This window comes from Penaeus monodon, chromosome 4 (assembly GCF_015228065.2).
Source record: "Penaeus monodon isolate SGIC_2016 chromosome 4, NSTDA_Pmon_1, whole genome shotgun sequence".
Classification (NCBI taxonomy): domain Eukaryota; kingdom Metazoa; phylum Arthropoda; class Malacostraca; order Decapoda; family Penaeidae; genus Penaeus; species Penaeus monodon.
The window spans coordinates 24,486,535-24,494,034 of record NC_051389.1 but is presented as its reverse complement, the minus strand read 5'-3'; the positions used below and the strand labels follow the sequence as shown (position 1 = coordinate 24,494,034).

Here is a 7,500-nt window from a genome sequence, read left to right as displayed (position 1 = left end):
GTGTCAGAAAAATAAGGATGGACCTTGTATCAGTTAAACGTACAGGACGGGTACAAAACAAAGATGAATGCAAGTTGTTTGCATTTTTAACCCTGCAAAATAAAGTTACAGTATACAGGTACACATATTCTCACTTTCACTTATATATATATATATTATAATATATATATATATATATATAATATACATATATATATATTATATATATATATAATATATATATATATATATATATATATGTATGTATTAGCTTTGCTGGAGGTCACTAGCTTTGCTGGAGGTGGACTGCCTGCCAGCCAGCTGACTTCGACGACATACCTGCCTGGGGAGTGAGAGTCGTTTGATGGCGTATTGCCAATTTGAACTTCAAACTACCCCATGGTAAATATCTCAGGTTGGGCACTCCCTAACAAGCTAAAGATATCTGTTCACCCTACTATGCCGAAAACCTTCGTTCCTGCTAACATTATCTTGGTCTTATGAAAAGTATTATACTTGACATTACACTATATATATATATATATATATATATATATATATATATATATATATATATATATATGCATATATATTTGTATATATACATATATATACATACACGCAAACATACATACCTATCTTTGAAGATGAATGGGAGTCGTTTGCAGTTTTAAATCTGTAAAGTTAAAAAATACAGGCATATATATATAATCACCTTCACTCACACACATATACATACAGTCACACACACACGCACACATCTATATTTCTGCACCCCACACACATCTATATATTTACACATATATGCACGCACGCACACACACACACACACACACACACACACACACACACACACACACACACACACACACACACACACACACACACACACACACACATACACACATACAAACACACAAACACACACATACGAGGTGTGTTCAAAAGTGTCCGACTTTGTGCGTAAACAAATGAAGCTGCTAGAACGTCATTTAGTGCATATGCGTCGACGTTCCTAATTTGTATGCGTAAATTTCTTCTAATCTACAGAAGCTGTCAGTCGAAAGCAAACGAGCAATAAGTGAGGATGAGTAAATGCCGTCGGAGTTAGGCATATAAATAATCACCTTCACTCACACACACATATACACACAGTCACACACATGCAAACATCTATATTTCTGAACACCACATACATCTATATATTTACACACACATGCATATATATATATATATATATATATATATATATATATATATATATATATATACATATATATATATATATATATATATATATATATATACGCACGCACACACACACACACACACACACACTCACACATACACACACGAGGTGCGTTTAAAAAGCGTCCGACTTTTTTGTGCGTAAACAAATGAAGCTGCAAAACCGTCATTTAATGCATATACGTAGACGTTCCCAATGTGTATGCGTATTTTTTTCCAATCTACAAAATATTAGTTTTACCCCAAATGCAAGTATCATTTCCGTCAAATCCAGAAAATAAAACAAAGGTTTCCTTGCTAAATATGGCCTTGTGGCGCAACGGATAACGCGTCTGACTACGGATCAGAAGATTCCAGGTTCGAATCCTGGCAAGGTCGCTTACCGTCAGGCAACATCACTTGATGAATTGAATAATTTTGAATTGATATGCGCTGGTGAGCTAGGAATATGTTTGTTCGTGTATGTATATGGATAAGCAAACCAATACTGAACACACACACACACTGCCGTAAGGAAAGGGAAATTTTGGTAGCGGGGCCGGGTGGGGGAACACTATAGACCGAGAAAGGAACAGCGTAATGCAGATGCTAACGCGGACATTCTTCAAAACAAAAGTGATCGTCTCTCTACAAGGGAAGTGCAAATCACATTTTATTTATAACATTTCAGGAGACAGAGGCTGTAAAATAGTTAAGCAGCAGTACCGAGGACTTAGCGTATGTAAATGAAAATGAGAGTAATTTATGATATCATTCCTTATAAGAACGTAAAAAATGTAGAGGACTCTGTTTATAAAGAACGATAAAAATGAAAACAATAAAAATACATATGTACCCTGTTACTAACTCGACTGCTGGTCGTAGACTCCCTGACAGCCGACTTCGACGACCCTGAAACTACCCGATGGCAAATATCTCAGGTTAGGCGTTCCATAACACTCCAAACAAACTAACGACATCCGCCCACCATTCTATGCCGAAAACCTGCAATCATTACATTGTTCTTATGGATAGTTGAAAGTAGTTTTCTTGTCACTACAATATGAAAGTATATGTACATATATATACACTTTTATATATATACAAACACATATATACGTACATATACATTTATACATACATATGTTGACATGTATAAAAATATACATTTGTAGACATGCTTACTTTATTGGGTGGTGCATAAATTTGTTTCTTTTTCTTTACTTGCTATCATTAGGCGAAATGTTAGTTTTCCCAAATGTAAGTAAGTCTCTTTTCAGACGTAGTAAAATATACTGGTTTCTTGAATAAATATGGCCTTGTGGCGCAACGGATAACGCGTCTGACTACGGATCAGAAGATTCCAGGTTCGAATCCTGGCAAGGTCGTTTATAATCATGCAATATCACTTGATAACTTGCATAACTTTGAATTCAAATGCATTTATCACCTAGAAATGTAATCGTTTGTGTATGTATATAAATAATTAAACCAATATTGAATATATATATATATATATATATATATATATATATATATATATATATATATATATATGCACGCATGCCCCCACACACAAAACACTTTTTTATGCTTAATAGTTAGATGGCCGCGCAACTTTATAAATGCAATATCACTGCCTTTATGAAGGCAGTGGCATCTACACAACTCATGAATGCCATTGAAATAAATGTGATAAGTCGCAACTGCTCGATAGGCGAGGGAAAGCCAAGGAAAGGGAAATTTTGGGACTTATTGCCACGCATTAAGCACGTAAAGGCGAGGGCGGCAGCGAGCTAGCCAAATTTTATTGCAGACGTGTCAGGAAAATAAGGATGGATCTCGTATCAGTTGGAATGTATAGGATGGGTACAGAACGAAGAGGACTCGTTTACAGTTTCTACCCTGCAAAGAAGAGTTACAATACTTTCCCTCATGTGTGTGTGTGTGTGTATTCATGTATGCATGCATATTTGTGCCATCATGAGGTGTAAGACGAACTACTTGGCGGTATGATGACATCATATATTTGGCTGTCTTTATACTGGGATGGCTAACCCATGCTCCTTCCCCAGGGGAGCAGTTGGTTAGGTAATCATTGTTGGTGGATCTCAACCCACCATCATATCTACAATAGACTCACCTATTACCATATTTAGCAAATCCGCAGGCGTTCACATACACATCCCGCGCATATGAGCACACACACGGATTTTATATGAATACATATACATATATATTACTTATATATACACATTTATATATATATATTACCAACCGAAATGGACTAAATTAACCGAAATGTGTCTATTTCCTTTCCGTATATATATATACATATATATTTACTTATTTATATACTTACCTGTTTCTTTGGGTAGTGTTTTTCTGTCGATTCCAGACAGTAAAATAAACTATTTTCTTGCATAAATACGGCCTTGTGGCGCAACGGATAACGCGTCTGACTACGGATCAGAAGATTCCAAGTTCAAATCCTGGCAAGGTCGTTTACTTGCTGAGTTGATTCATTTTGAATAGAAATGCACTGATCAAATAGAAATATGATCCTTTGTGTGTGTGTGTATAAATAAGTAAACCAATATTGAATTTATATATTCACACACATACACTACTGTAAAGAAAGGGGTATTTTGGGACTTTATGCACGTAACGGAGAGGGTGGCGCCGAGGCAGGGCGGGAGTGACATTCGATAGACCGTGAAGGGTAACGCATATACCAATGAGGACATTCTTCAAAACAACATTGCTTCTTTACAGGGGATATGCAAATCAGATTTCATTACAGGCGTGTCAGGAAAATAAGGATGGACCTTGTATCAGTTAAACGTACAAAACAAAGATGAATGCGAGTCGTTTGCATTTTTAACCCTGCAAAATAAAGTTACAATATACAGGCACACATATTCTCACTTTCACTTATATATATATATATATATATATATATATATATATATATATATATATATATATATATATATATGTATTAGCTTTGCTGGAGGTCACTAACTTTGCTGGAGGTGGACTGCCTGCTAGCTAGCCGACTTCGACGACATACCTGCCTGGGGAGTGAGAGTCGTTTGATGGCGTATAGCCAATTTGAACTTCAAACTACCCCATGGTAAATATCTCAGGTTGGGCACTCCCTAACAAGCTAAAGATATCTGTTCACCCTACTATGCCGAAAACCTTCGTTCCTGCTAACATTATCTTGGTCTTATGAAAAGTATTTTACTTGACATTACACTATATACATACACACACACACACACACACACACACACACACACACACACACACACAAATTATATATATATAAATATATATATAATATATAGCATATATATATTTGTATATACTCATATATATACTAATATGCACATATACATTTATATATATATATATATAATACTATGACATATATAAATTATATATATATATATTATATATATATATATATATATATATATATATATATATATATATATATATTCATATTCACTCACACACATATACATAAAGTCACACACACGCACACATCTATATTTCTGCACCCCACACACATCTATATATTTACACATATATGCACGCACACACACACACACACTCACACATACGAGGTATGTTCAAAAGTGTCCGACTTATTTGTGCGTAAACAAATGAAGCTGTCATTTAGTGCATATGCGTCGACGTTCCTAATTTGTATGCGTAAATTTCTTCTAATCTACAGAAGCTGTCAGTCGAAAGCAAACGGGCAATAAGTGAGGATGAGTAAATGCCGCCGGAGTTTAGTTTTTGACAAAATGACGGAAAAACATGTTCAACGATACTACATCAAAGTTTGTGTTAAGCTTGGAGATTCCCAGGTAGAAACGAACCGTAAGATTTCTCAGGTATTCGAGGAAGAAGGAATGGGCAATACGACTGGGAAACACACACATAAAAAGAGTGGTACAACTGCTTCAAAGATAGCTGCACATCAGTAGAGAGTGAAGCACGTTCTGGTCGGCCCTCAACGTCCCGAAATGAGATCGCCATCAATCAGTTGAAGACCAGAGGTCCTCAGTTGATCAATGGCGATCTCATTTGGGTAACGGATACATATAACCACATATTTTTTGTCTGTGCATTGCATTTCTGTTCAAAGGTTAAAGAAAGTTAGAATATATAAGGTGATATAGTGTGTTGGTAGCGCTCGCAAAAATCGTTTCGACCTTGCTAGGACTCGAACCTGGAATCTGATTCGTAGTCAGACACGTTATCCCATGCACCAGACCACATACCGTATTAGTATATGAACATAGATATAAACTTTTTTGTGCATTTGAGGGAAGACAATTTTGGTCAAAATCAACATTTTACTGTTGTGTTCCGAAAAGTAGCATGGTAATAATTAGCTTTTGGAACGGAACTGGGGGCTCGATAAAACGACAGATAAGACCTTTATTACATGACAAATTATAGAACGATTCACACACTTGTTATTTTTGCTGATTATACGTACTTATAGATATGTATACATACACACATGCACATATACTTGATATATACATGTATATGTGTGCATATATGTATATATGAACATATATAAGCATATATTTGTCTATATATACATATGTTATGTATACACACTTATTCATATATATATACATACATATATTTATGCACAGATTTTATCTATACACAATTATATATATATATATATATATATATATATATATATATACAGAAATACATACTACATACATAGATACACACACAAACACACACACACACACAACACACACATATATATATATATATATATATATATATATATATATAGATAGATAGATAGATAGATAGATAGATAGATAGATAGATAGATATAAGATATAGATAGATAGATAGATGACCCCTACTTCTTTGGGCGGCGCATGATTTTGATTGCTCTCTTTTAGCGAAATATTAGTTTTACCCAAAATGCAAGAGTCTTTTCCTTCAAATCCAGACAATAAAATACAAAGTTTTCTTATATAAAGAAACGGATAACGCATCTAACTACGGATCAGAAGATTCCAGGTTCGAATCTTGGCATGTTTGTTTATCGTCACGCACTTGCTGACTTCAATCATTTTGAATTGAAATGCTCTGATCAACTAGGAATGTATCCGTTTGTGGGTATGCATATGAATAAGTAAATCAATATTGAATATATATAAAAGCACACATATGCACAGCTCATGCATGCCATTGCAGTAAATGTGATGAGAACCGAAGTCGCATCTGTTCTAAAGCCAAATGAAAGCCACAAGGAAAGGAAATTTTTGGGACTTCTTGCTTCGTTTTATGCACGTAACGGCAAAAGTGGCAGCGAAGTGGACGGACTAACGCAGATGCCAACGAGATTCTTCAAAACAACAGTGCAGGGGATATGCAAACCAGATTTTATTACAGGCGCGTCAGGAAAATTAGAATGGATCTCGCACCAAGTAAAATGCACAGGATGGATACAGAACGAAGATGAATGCGAGTTTTTTTGCAGTTTTAATCCTACAAAGTAAAGTTACAATACACAGGTATATACTCACTTTCCCTAATGTGTGTGTGTGTGTGTGTGTGGATACGTGTGCCATCACCGATGCGGTGTTTGATAAACTTCTTGGCGGCAAGCTGACATGTAGACAAGGGGTGGCTGACCAATGTCCCTTCCGCAGGGAGTAGTTGGTTAGGTAATCACTGTTGGTAGTTTCCAACCAACGATAGAGTCACCCACTAGATTAGACTTACCTAATTAATGTAAATCCACGCACGTGCACACATGAGTGTGTGCATTCATGCACACACATCGCCCGCGCGCGCGCATATATACATATTTATCTATACACATTATATATGTAAATATACATATATAAATAAATACACATATACATGTGGTTATATATGTATACATAGATATATAAACACATTTATATATATATATATATATATATATATATATATATATATATATATGAACACAAACATAGTAACGTGTGTAGCAGATGAAAAGGGCAATACCCACAATAAGAAATGAAACAAAACCATATTGGTCACAATTGGTCACGAGTCCCTCTTTAGACGAATAATTAAGCGAAATTGATCAAATTTAACGAAATCGATCTATTTATATTAATCGAAAGAGTTGGAAAGAGTTTGAATCGTTACGATTTTGTTTCATTTCTTATTGTGGATGTTTTTCTTTTTATATGTACATATATATATTTATATATATATATATATATATATATATATATATAT

General features: G+C 34.9%; 3 non-coding genes across 3 annotated transcripts; all 3 read left to right on the top strand.

Moving 5' to 3' along the window:
- Positions 1–1,532: 1,532 nt before the first annotated feature.
- Positions 1,533–1,605, top strand: Trnar-acg. Its single transcript has one exon. It is a non-coding gene; the product is annotated as a tRNA-Arg (tRNA).
- A 916-nt stretch (positions 1,606–2,521) lies between these two features.
- Positions 2,522–2,594, top strand: Trnar-acg. The gene has a single exon. It is a non-coding gene; the product is annotated as a tRNA-Arg (tRNA).
- A 1,043-nt stretch (positions 2,595–3,637) lies between these two features.
- Trnar-acg lies at positions 3,638–3,710 on the top strand. Its single transcript has one exon. It is a non-coding gene; the product is annotated as a tRNA-Arg (tRNA).
- Positions 3,711–7,500: the final 3,790 nt, after the last annotated feature.